Source organism: Meriones unguiculatus, chromosome 8, assembly GCF_030254825.1.
Source record: "Meriones unguiculatus strain TT.TT164.6M chromosome 8, Bangor_MerUng_6.1, whole genome shotgun sequence".
In the NCBI taxonomy this organism is placed as follows: domain Eukaryota; kingdom Metazoa; phylum Chordata; class Mammalia; order Rodentia; family Muridae; genus Meriones; species Meriones unguiculatus.
The window spans coordinates 86,191,899-86,203,486 of NC_083356.1; the positions used below are offsets into that span (position 1 = coordinate 86,191,899).

The 11,588-nt window shown below is 40.5% G+C and overlaps 1 long non-coding RNA gene across 1 annotated transcript; it reads left to right on the forward strand.

Moving 5' to 3' along the window:
* Positions 1 to 7,006: 7,006 nt before the first annotated feature.
* Positions 7,007 to 8,953, forward strand: LOC132656032 (uncharacterized). Its single transcript, XR_009593989.1, has 3 exons — positions 7,007 to 7,879; positions 8,429 to 8,545; positions 8,668 to 8,953. It is a non-coding gene; the product is annotated as an uncharacterized LOC132656032 (long non-coding RNA).
* Positions 8,954 to 11,588: the final 2,635 nt, after the last annotated feature.

Genomic DNA, 11,588 nt, shown 5'->3' on the forward strand with positions numbered 1-11,588 from the left:
GCAGGAGTGATTGAGAAAATGCATGTGAAGTATCAGGTTGCATGTAATTTATGTCTTTTGTTGTTGTACAGTTTTGACCTGCAGTTTTTGTAGCTCTCCTGTAAGTGGTATAGTGGGGTGGGAGTCAAACTCGCTGGTGAGCATCCCTTTACCTTTGTCTGGTCGGATGCAATCTGGTCACACCTCCATCTCTGTGGGCTAGAGCTACGGCTTTCAATTAAATTATTATACTGACATCAATCTGATTTTGGCCTGAATTTCGCATGTTAGAGACCTAAACACTATTTACCAATCCCTAATGAGAAGTAATGAAATAACTCCAACAGCAAAGCAAATGTTGACATCCAGCCATAGACAGCTGAATTAAACGGAATTACAGCTCTGTGAGAAGAGACAGGTAAACATAGCTCAAAACAACCACTTTAGTCAACAACCAAAAGAGAGAAAAAAATTTACATTTCTGTTCAAACATCTTTGGGGACTCGTCAAATTTCAAAACAAAACTTGTATCCTACAGAACTCATACACCCCTTTGTAGGTGTTAAAAATCAACCCTCTCATGTGTGTGTATGTGTGGTTGTATATGTGTGCATTTCTGTGCCTCTGTGTTTGTAGATGCACAAGCACATTTTCATATATATCTATGGAAGCCATATTTCAACATCATCTTCCTTGATTGCTCGTCATCTTATTTCTCACACTGAACCTGACACTTGATGATTCAGGTAGGTGGGCTGGCTAGGAAGGCTCAGGGACCTAGAAATCCCCTTCTTACCACTTCCCTAGCCTTGGGCTTGCAGATGTGGGCCACCATGCCCTGTCTTCTCCGTGAGTGGTGGGGGTCTGAACTCAGGTCCTTGTGCTCTATGGCAAACGCTTCAGCAAGCCAGTCATCTCCACAGCCACCAAGAATAGAAAACCACCCCCACCAGCCATCCATCACATTCTGTAGCATCCATTACGAGTGCTCATTCCTAGGGGGCTCTAATTAGGTTGTGGGTGTGGAGGTCTTGCTCTCCTAGTGCCAACTGTCCCAGTCTTCCAAGCTTCTGGCGCTAATAGGTATTTGAAGCTTTCTTATTGGATGAATCTGCACATTGATGTTTGCAATTTAGAGGAATCTAAAGCAATCCAAATGTACCACATTCCTAGAAAAGCCCTGTGGCTGTTTAGTTTCCCGTTTTGGCTTACTTGTGTTCAAAGATGGAGAAGTAAAATATACTTGAAAATTTTAGGACTAGTTAGAGGAATGTGCAAGCTAAATGATAATATTCTATGTCTGGGAGCAGAGAAGGAAAATAATGACCAACATCATTAATAAATATTTACTGAACCTTTTTCCTTTAAGTTACAAAATGTAACAGAACTGTCCTTAAGGATTAGCATTCCTCAAATTGTGCAAAGGCTTGTGCTGTGTTAAGTCGAGAGGTGCAGCAGAGACGTTGTATGTTTTTTCGAGTTTCTAGGGACAATGTGATTGAGCATGGGGGCATCAGGCAGGCCCTAACTCTTTCTCTTCTATAGCTGACACAGCCTTTCCTGCAGCTCAGTGTCTGGAAGTCCTAACAGAGCTCCCACTATACCACGAAAGAGGATGGATCTCATGACGTGCCAGAGAAGGGTGTGTCTGGGAATTAGTGACTGTTAGGAAGCCAAAGATGTAAAATGCAATAACAGAAGAAATTATTTAAATCATAAAACTGAGAAATGCATATGTTATAATTTTAAATAACATAAGGGAATAGCAAGTGATTAATAAAACCCCTTCCCTAAGTCAGATTTGTTACATCATTGTGGTGATTTTCCTGGTTTACTTGCATGTAAATATACAGTATGAGTACAAGTGTAATCACGGTATAAATGATATTAAAACATGTTTATGCCATAGTTTCCCTCTGGAAATTTCTTTATTTGAATAGTCCTGTAGTGAGGGACTTTCTGGGTTAGCACATGCTATGTGTTCCTTTTTTTTTTTTAACTTTTAGCTCCAGTACTTTCCATTTTTGAAGATGGAATTATACATTGAGTGTGTTTAGTCTAATGATGATAAGGTGTAGACAGGAGAAGGGAGGATGGAAAAGATGATGATGCCTGGTATTAGTCAAGGAATGACTATGAACCATGCTCTGTGTTAGTCACTTTACAGGCAGTGTCCTGTTTTTTTTTTTTTAATTCTTTTTTTCCTTTTTATTATTTTAAAAATATTAACTTTGTATCCCAGCTGTAGCCTGCTCCCTCATTCTGTCCCAATCCCACCCTCCCTCCCTCATCTCCTTCCTGCCCCTTTCCAAGTCCACTGGTAGGGGAGGTCCTCCTCCCCTTCCATCAAAACTTAGCTTATCAGGTCTCTTCAGGACTGGCTGCAATGTCCTCCTCTGTGGCCTAGCAAGGCTGCTCCTCCTTCAGAGGAGGGGGTGGGGAGGTCAAAGAGCCAGCCATTGAGTTCATGAAAGAAATTAGCACTATCCTTTTTAATCCTTACAAGTTTAGAATATATAAAACAGGCACTAAACAGAGGAAGAAACTGAGGTATTTTGAGTTTAAGAAACATGACTGAGATTTCCAAGCAAGGAAGTAGCAGAACCTGTGGTTCCCAGGTATGAGACCTTAAATTTGGATGTACGCTTAAAAATTCCTTTAAAACATTTTATTACCACATTCCATGAAAAGTTCCTCTTAAACATTCTCAACCCTGAGTTGGTTTAAACTTTGCTGTCCTGATGTGTGAAAATTCTCATGTGTTGGTTTGTAAATTGATAGGTGAATAGAAGCAAGATGATGTTAGATATTTTCGGGAAATTATATTTTTGCAATAACCTCTTGCATCATACTGGCTGAAAGGATTCAACAAGATGATTAATTTTCCTTTTCTTCTGCTTGATTGTGCATTTTCTCTCATTTGAACCAGAGCTTCCTAGTAATCCAGGGAGTCACTTCTTGCTTTGTGATTTAGGACAGGAGTAGAGAAGGAGCAGTGCCTTGAATTCTGACTGAAAGGACATTAATTGTAAGAATAACTTTACAGGGCTGTGAATTTTGTTGTACTATGTTGTTAGGTACTGTGAGCTACAGGGCAAAATATCCATATATTCTTTAGTCCTCCCCCCCCGCTCCGCCTTTTGTGTGTGTGTGGAGTGAGGATTTAGGTGATAGGGAAATGGCAAAGTCCCACCTGAACCTAGCCTAAAGGCAGTATTGAACTTAATTTTTTTCTGTTCAGCACTTACTATACACCAGTTCCTGTGACAGCAGTCTTTATAGGTTGCCAGGAGAGAAAGAAGAGATACTCAAATTATACAATCAAATGTTGACTCAGGAGCAAGTCAGAGTTTTACAGTAAGAAAACTTGACCTCCGGTGTGCACAGTACCCCACACTGATCTCTTTGTTAAGATCTAGATGACCAAGAGTCATTGGCAAGTCTTTCATAACAGGTATCTACTCCTTTGGAGACTGGATTTTGTAGATAGAGTAGAGACATACATTACAGAGAGGTGAAGGTGCAGGTTCAGGAGTTGGTAGTAGAGCTGGGGAGGAGGCCTACTTCAGAAACGTTCAGGAGAGAAAGTTGATAGTGTTTGTTGGTGGCTTTGACTTGTATGGTAAGAAAAAGAACGGTCTCAGGCCAGCCTCAGCTGTGGGGCTGATGGAGTAAGGCTGCACTGGAGGCAAAAGACCTGCAAGGTACTTTTGAGATGACTTAAACTCTCAGAGCTTTGGGATACCACAAAGAGAGGAAACTTGTGCTGTTCCTGGCTCAGCCCTTGCTGGCTGGTGGTGTCCTGAATTTGGCTGGGTACTAAAAGTATTTTCAAATAATTTAATGATGACCTGTATTTGTCAGTTTAAAGCCACCCCACCTTTACTAACAGCATTTGAAAATTTTATTTTTCTGTTTTTTTTTAAACTTCTTCCATAATATTCTATATTTTGTTGATATTATGAATCTGTTCTCCATTATGAATCTATTCTCTAAATAGATTATGGCTTCCATGAAGGAAAATTATTTAGTTTTAAATTAGTGTAGACAGCTTTGTAAATTCTTTTAAAATATTTTTGTTAAAGATTTATTTTTTCTTTTAAAAATTATGTATACGTATGTGTGTGTACCTGAGTGGAAAGCCAGAATATTGGATCCCCTGGAGCTGGAGTTACAGGTGGTTGTGAGCCAACACATGGGTGCTGGGAACCAGACTTAGGCTCTCTGCAAGAGCTTTCAGCACTCTTAGCCATGGTTTATTTAATTTGAGGAATGGTACCTAGCATGTGTACCTAGAGGAAAGAGATGAAGGATTAACCAGAGATCCCAGTAATGGGTATAGCAGATTGGAGGGTACAGATAATTTGTTACCTTTTTGGGTCATAGGAAGACTCCCACCATTTGTTTCCTCCAAGAGCTTCCAAAAACTCACACTGAAGGCATGATATGGCTGATGACTGATGTGATCCACCCTGCCTCCACCACAGGTGGGCAAGGACCTCTCACGATTTATTTCCAAAACTTACATGAACACAGTGTTGGCTTGTTCCAAGTATTGGCTGAGGAGGCAATGAAAAGTGATTAGAGATGTTAGAGATATTTTGAAAGTTGTTTCAATAAGATTTCTTAATTGATTTTAGATATGAAGTAGGAGGTAGAAAGACAAGTTAATAATGCCCCCATGGATTTTGGCATGAGCAACAAAAGATAGAAGTTCTTTTCATTGAGATGAGGTAAACAATGGGACAAGCTGTTTCTTATTTTCAGAGAGATGCTTAATAGGATCTCAGTGCTACCACCAAGCACAACAGAATTTTAAGGGTAGGAGAATGAATTTTCCAGGGCCTATCACACCATTCCTTTCTCATTTCTAACCATTTATGATTCAACCAAGACAACCCTCAATAAGCCAGGTTCTGAAGGTGATGTCAAAATAGACAAGGGGAGTAAGGAACCTGTCCCCAGACTCTGTGTAAGATATTCAGTTTTCCTTGCTAAAATGATATTACTACATGTTACTTGTTGAACTGAAAAACGTGTCACTAGTCACAAGCAAACCCTTTAAAAAGACTACTTTATATCTGTCACTTAACTGATTGATTTAACAAAAATCAAGTATCTCATCTTAGCTCATTTCTATACCAGAAGTTGGGGTGACAGGGAAGTGTAAGATTTAGTTTTTGCCCTAATGTCACCCTCAGCCTGGAAGGCCAAGAGTCATAACCAAGAATGAGAAGGCTTTCTCAAGAGATTGCCTCTGAGCTATGGGATGGAAGAAGCAAGATGGTGAATTGTCAGGTGAGCTGGGCTGGGTCTGTTTCGCTGGTTCCCTTCTCTCTCCTCTACCCCCCTTTATGAATCAGGAGTTTAAGCACTAGCAGATTGCGGGCTATTGTATCATAAGACTCTTCATTGCCTGAGTTGAATTTCCTTCAGGACTTGCAAAATCTTGGGTCATGGGATTCCAACCTAAGATTAAAAAAAAAAAAAAAAAGTCCGCAGTTTCTGTTCCTTGTTTGTAATTCTCCTTCTCTAAGGGCCATGACAGGGGACAGCCTTTCCAGAGGGCACCTACATAAACTGAAGGTGACCTTTAATTTCTCTATAACCTGATTCTCCAGAAGCAGCAGGATGAGAAACATTAAGCAGTGAGCAGCTTCCGGAAGAGCTGAGCCTACCTGTGTGGGTTTTGCTTTTCATCATCTCTCCACTTTTAGAGGGCTCTATGAACATCAATGTTCCTTCTTGGAATGTGTGCTTGTTCCCATAGGCATTTCCTTTTCTTGTCTTGATGTTGAGTGCAAACCCATTAAGGTCCAACATGCTTGACTGTTGGCTGTTGCAGAACAGTTATAATCCTCTCAGTATTTGTAGTAAGTTACTGCTTGAAAGAAACAATTTATCTTTCTACCCAAAAATTGTTACGCAGATACGCAGGTAATGATAGCTTTGGTTTCAAATAGGACATCTTGTGCAGTTGTTTACTAAGCCTAAGATTGTCTCATCTTTGAATTACTTTCTTTAAAAAGTGTTCTGATCTCTGAAACATAGTCAAAGGTAGAAAAGAAGTGGGACAATATGGGGAAGGTAAAATGATGAAATGATGTGTACTAATGTGCTTGTTTGGTAGTTACGCTCTGGATGCCCAAAACCGATGGGCTTCAAATCACATGGTTGGGCTGTGAGGTGTGAGCATTCAGGTTTGTTTCTGGGGCAGGTTGAGAGATGAAACTTTACCCCAGTGATTCTGCTTTTGGGGAAGTGTGAGTTTGCTTCAGCGTTCCGCCACCCTTATGGAGCCCACACCCCTGCAGCTACCAAGAATTCTAGAAGTGGTGGCCTAGTGTTCTTCCCATCTAGGGTTCTCCTCCCACCACCGCCCCATCTGGGCCTAACCTATGACTTCTGCTATCTTATCCACCGAGTCCACCTACGGTCACTTAATCACCTGTTTGTGAATATGTCCAGAGGAATGATTTCACATTAATAGCAAATATCTCTTAAAATACAAAAGAGAAAAAAAAAAAGAGTAAAAAATGACATCATTCACTTTGAAATGTATAATGACTTTTTGTTGTTATTGTTAGTAGGAAGTTATGGGTACACTATGAATTAAATCAAACCATACTTGTCCCTGAACTAATTTCACAATATATTCATTGAGAAATCTTCAATTTTCCATTACCAATTTAAAAGTTTTCTATATGTTCAGGAGACTGTATTTAGCTCAATTCAATAAACACCTGTTTATGCTTACCATGAGCTCCATTCTGTGCTGGGTGCTGGTAACATGATAGGGGTACCCTTTCCAGGTGAAAATGCACACGTAAAAGAACACGCCAGAAAAGCTTCAGTCATCTGTTATGCATCAGGTGTTCCAACTGAGGTATTTTTAAACACTATCTCACCTACACACTGCATGAGGCTTATATTATTTCCACACTTACCAGATGAGAAAGCTGGATTTCTTAGAGTTCCCGTCACCCACTCAAGGTGACAGTATGTGGTTAAAATAACACTTCATGTTTGGGTTATCAGGACTCCACAGTTTTTACTGTTATTGTGAATACCCCTTTACCATTATAAAAATATTTAGAGAAATGTGAAATGGGTTGATGTACATTTGTGTCTATTTAGGCATCATTAAGAAAACAGTTCCTACAATGTCTCATTATTAAATTGTAAACTGTTGTTCAGCAAGAAAAAGAACAAGTTCATTGGAGTTCCCCATTTTCCTGAAAAATCAAGATGGGAAGGTAAAATTATACTGTCTAACTTTTGCAAGCAAATTTATGAAAGAATGTTGGCTTGTCTAAGCTGACTCTACTGCCCAGTGTTATTTGTCTGTGCTGAAAATGTTTTACATCTCCTGCTTTGCAATTTTCTTTTCATCGATATATTTGTCATTCCTTACAGACCTAAATTTTGTCATTTATTAATCACCTTGTTTTTATTTCTAGGAAGACTTGAGCCTCTTGTCAGCAGACTTGGGTTTGAATAAACAGTTTATATTTATGAAAATCTAACTCTTCTGTTAAAGAGAGTGATTTGCACATTTGAATAATATGAAGGAGGTTCAGATGGCAAAGCCATCAAGTTCCCTGAACACAGTGGAGAGCTTTGCAAGGTCACTGGTTGGAAATGGATAGTGCAGGCTTATTGGGTTTGAGTACTGATACTTTTAATGAATGATTTCCTTGTTGTACAGGCAGATTTAACGCATTGGATTGACAACTTAAGAGTTCTGATGAGTTCTGACTCTCTGTCTCTCTCTGTGTTTGTGTGTATGAGAGAGAGAAAGAAAGGGAGAGACAGAGACAGAGAAAGGGAGAAAGAGAGAAAAGGAGAGAGCCCTTTACCTCTTCTGTTCTTTGAAGAAGAGAACAACACCTCCCAAAAGGTCAGAATTAATTTTAAAGAAAGACAGAGGGAGGGAGTAAGAGTGAGAACAGGGTGATCATCAAATGAGGAAGTGATTCCTCTAATTATCAGAAACAGGAGCGAAGAAATAATGGCTGAAGTTCACCTCCCCATGGGGGGATGAATCATCGAAATAACCGGTGGAAAACAAGGTTGTGCAACCTTGAGCAGCGTGTCACCGGCTGGTGGAATTTTTAGAAAGGCAGCAGTTTGGGTGCATCACTGTGGTTCGTGATTGCACACACCTGTTTGGGGCACGGATTTTGCAACCCCCAAAAAGGGGAAACTGAACTCACTGCTCCTCCTGAGCTGTGCAAAATAGCAGAAAACCACAGCTGCTCTAGCAGTTAACAGATATCAGTAAAATACCCCTGTTACATAATTAAGGATAACGTTCTTGAAGCATATGGGCTGAAGGTATTATATTCTCATTAAAACTTTAGGTAGCAAACAATTTAGCCCCATTCTTATACACTTCTAGAGGTGAGTTCTATAACAAATGTTTGTAATTAGGCTTTCTGTTAAACAGGTTATTAAATAATACATGAAGACAATGGCTGATGAAATATAGACGGTTCTGAGGTTTCTGTACAAGTGACATAGAGGCATGGAGATGAGCCATGGGAGAGCTCTTCTCACTGCCTTGGTAAGTATGCACTTCAGACAGCTTACATAAGATGGGAAGAAGGTTCGTGTGGTAGCCCAGGTTGTCTGTAATCTTATAGAAACAGCAACTGATGACCTCAGAGTTTTGGCTTTTCTGTTTAGATATGTTAGATGTGGCCATCTTCTGCACCCGGCCAGCCCTGGAGAAAAAGAAGGACCAGGCCAGTACAAGCCTCAAATGCACTGTATCGAGGCAGACAGAGATCAGATTGCCGGCGAGTAATAGAGATGAATGAAATCAAGGGTGGCCTAAATCAACACTAAAGGATACACACTTTTACCAAAGGGTGCTGTTATTTACGACGAAGAACAAGGAAGAGAAGCGTCTCTTGTGAATCACCAGGCAGGTGTTTGCTCCCTGGGGAAGTGATAGGAAGCCCATCCCTGACCTGAGGTTAGTTGGAGGAAAGAGCTTCTTCTGGTTTTGCTTCTCTGCTTGGTGGGTGTGCAAGCCAGGGTGTTATCTAAGGAAAAAGAGTGCAGATGGTACTTGGATGTCCCTAAGGGCAGAGTGATCACTCCATTAGGCCATTAAGGTCATCGGGAGGATCCTATTTCCTATTGCTCATGAATATGTGAGCTGGTAACAGAATAGAGAAGATATTTGGGATGCTCCTAGAGCATACTTGGGGCAACTGGCGAGGCTGACATAGCTTTTACTGATTCGTCTGCTTGGTGAGTGGACAGGATGCCAGTCTGGCAGTTTGCATTGGCAATAAATCACCACTAGACATTTTATTTAAAATCTGGCACTGGCTTGGGAGAGGTGAGGGATTGTCAATTTGTTTTTATTTTGAGGCCAGGCACAATCATAACACAAGCAGGCCACCTGGAAACTTTAGCACATATGTAAAACCGTGGCCCTGGTCTGTGGCTGCTGCACGCTTGGCGGGAGCAGGAAGGGCTAAATGAGAGTGTAAGCATCCCTGACCAGGAAGACCCTGGCAGACCTGTGCAGCCTCAGGCAGCCCTGCTGGAAGCCACACTGTTTCTGAAAGTGTGTTATAGGAGGAGTACCATCAGCATAATAGACGAGATAAAATTTGGTTTCTTTTATTGGGAGGTTCTCACAGAGTACATTAGGAATACAGGCAGCACATTCCATCCAAAAACACCCCAATCGCTCCAACAATAAAGCTTAGGTATTGAGCTGGCTCATTCCTGCCTTTGCCTTCCTCCATCTCATGTCTGCCCTTGTTCTTTCACTCTTGTTTTCTGTCTTTATTTTGTCCCTGATTTCCCTTCTAAAAGGCTAAGTTGTGATAAATGCCTCACAGTTTTGAGTGAAAAAAATATATTTTCAGGTAGGCACTGGAGGTGATCTTGAGTGTAGAGTTATTGCCTAGCAAGCACGAAATTCTGGGTTCATTTCACAGTGCCCATGCACATGAATACACGTGTGTGGGCATGCACACACACATGCATACATGTACACATACATACACACTGAAGAAAAACCTTACCCTGGACCCCTACAGCTACCCCAATGGCAATATTTAGGACTCATTTCCCACGCTCATCAGTTAACATGGTTTTCTAAATATTCTCTTTTTTTTAATTGCATACTTTTTATTTTTTATTAATTACACTTTATTCACTTTGTATCCCTCCATAAGCCCCTCTCTCCTCTTTTTATGGTTCCATCCTTCCTTTCCCTTCTTCACTCATGCTCCTCCCCAAGTCCACTGATAGTGGAGGTCCTCCTCTCCTTCCTTCTGATCTTAGTCTATCAGATCACATCAGGAGTGGCTGCACTGTCGTCTTCTGTGGCCTGGTAAGGCTGCTCCCCCCTCAGGGGGAGGTGATCACAGAACAGGCCAATCATATTATGCCAGAGGCAGTCCTTCTTACCATTACTATGTAACCCACTTGGACACTAAACTGCCATGGGCTACATCTGTTCAGGGGTTCTAGGTTATCTCCATGACAGGTACTTGGTTGGAGTATGAGTCTCAGGAAAGACCCCTGTGTTCAAATTTTCTGGTTCTGTTGCTCTCCTTGTGGAGTTCCTGTCCTCTCCAGATCTTACTATTTCCCACTTCTTTCATACGATTCCATGAACTCTGCCCAACAGTTGGCCATAAGTCTCAGTGTCTGCTTTGATAGTCTGCAGGGCAGAGCCTTTCAGAGGCCCTCTGTGGCAGGTTCCTAGGTTGTTTCCTGTTTTCTTCTTCTGATGTCCATCCTCTTTGCCTTTCGGGATGGGGATTGAGCATTTTAGTCAGGGTCCTCTCTCTTGATTAGTTTCTTTAGTTGTACAGATTTTAGTAGATTTATCCTATGTTATATGTCTATATGAATGAGTATATACCATGTGTGTTTTTCTGCTTCTGGGACAGCTCACTCAGGATGATCCTTTCCAGGTCCCACCATTTACCTGCAAATTTCATGATTTCCTTATTTTTCATTGCAGAGTAATACTCCATTGTGTAAATGTACCACAATTTCTGAATATTCTTTAATGCTATACAATATTTCTGAAGAACTTCAGTTTTTCTGTTTTGAACATGTTACATTTTCCCCCAAGAAAATCATATTTCAAGTGCACTGATTTACCAAGACACTAGTTTTCCCATCTTCATTTGCATTTAATATTTATAAACCTTAATTGTACTCCACCTTGTTGCTATGCAAACTATTAGCATCACTTAAGCATAACCTTGAGAATGGCTGCATTTGTTCACTTACTAGATATGCTCAGTTTACTTATGACACTACACATATTTAAATGGCCAAACCTGGCTTTCAAAGAGCCTTTCACCTTTGTTCATTGACTTCATATGTATAGTTTTATTTTTGTGATACTATCTACCAAAAAGTAGGAAAAATATACATCCTGGTTTCTTCTTGGTGAAATAATTTGAAATGATGTAATAGTCAAATGCAAATGAGGAAACCATTTCAATGGAATACTGAAGCATTCAGCAGTTCTCCTGGTATTTAGGACGTTGTGCTTATAGATATCTGATATTAATTACTCAGAAAAAATTTCTGAATTAGTTATCTGTCCATAAGGATTTTTC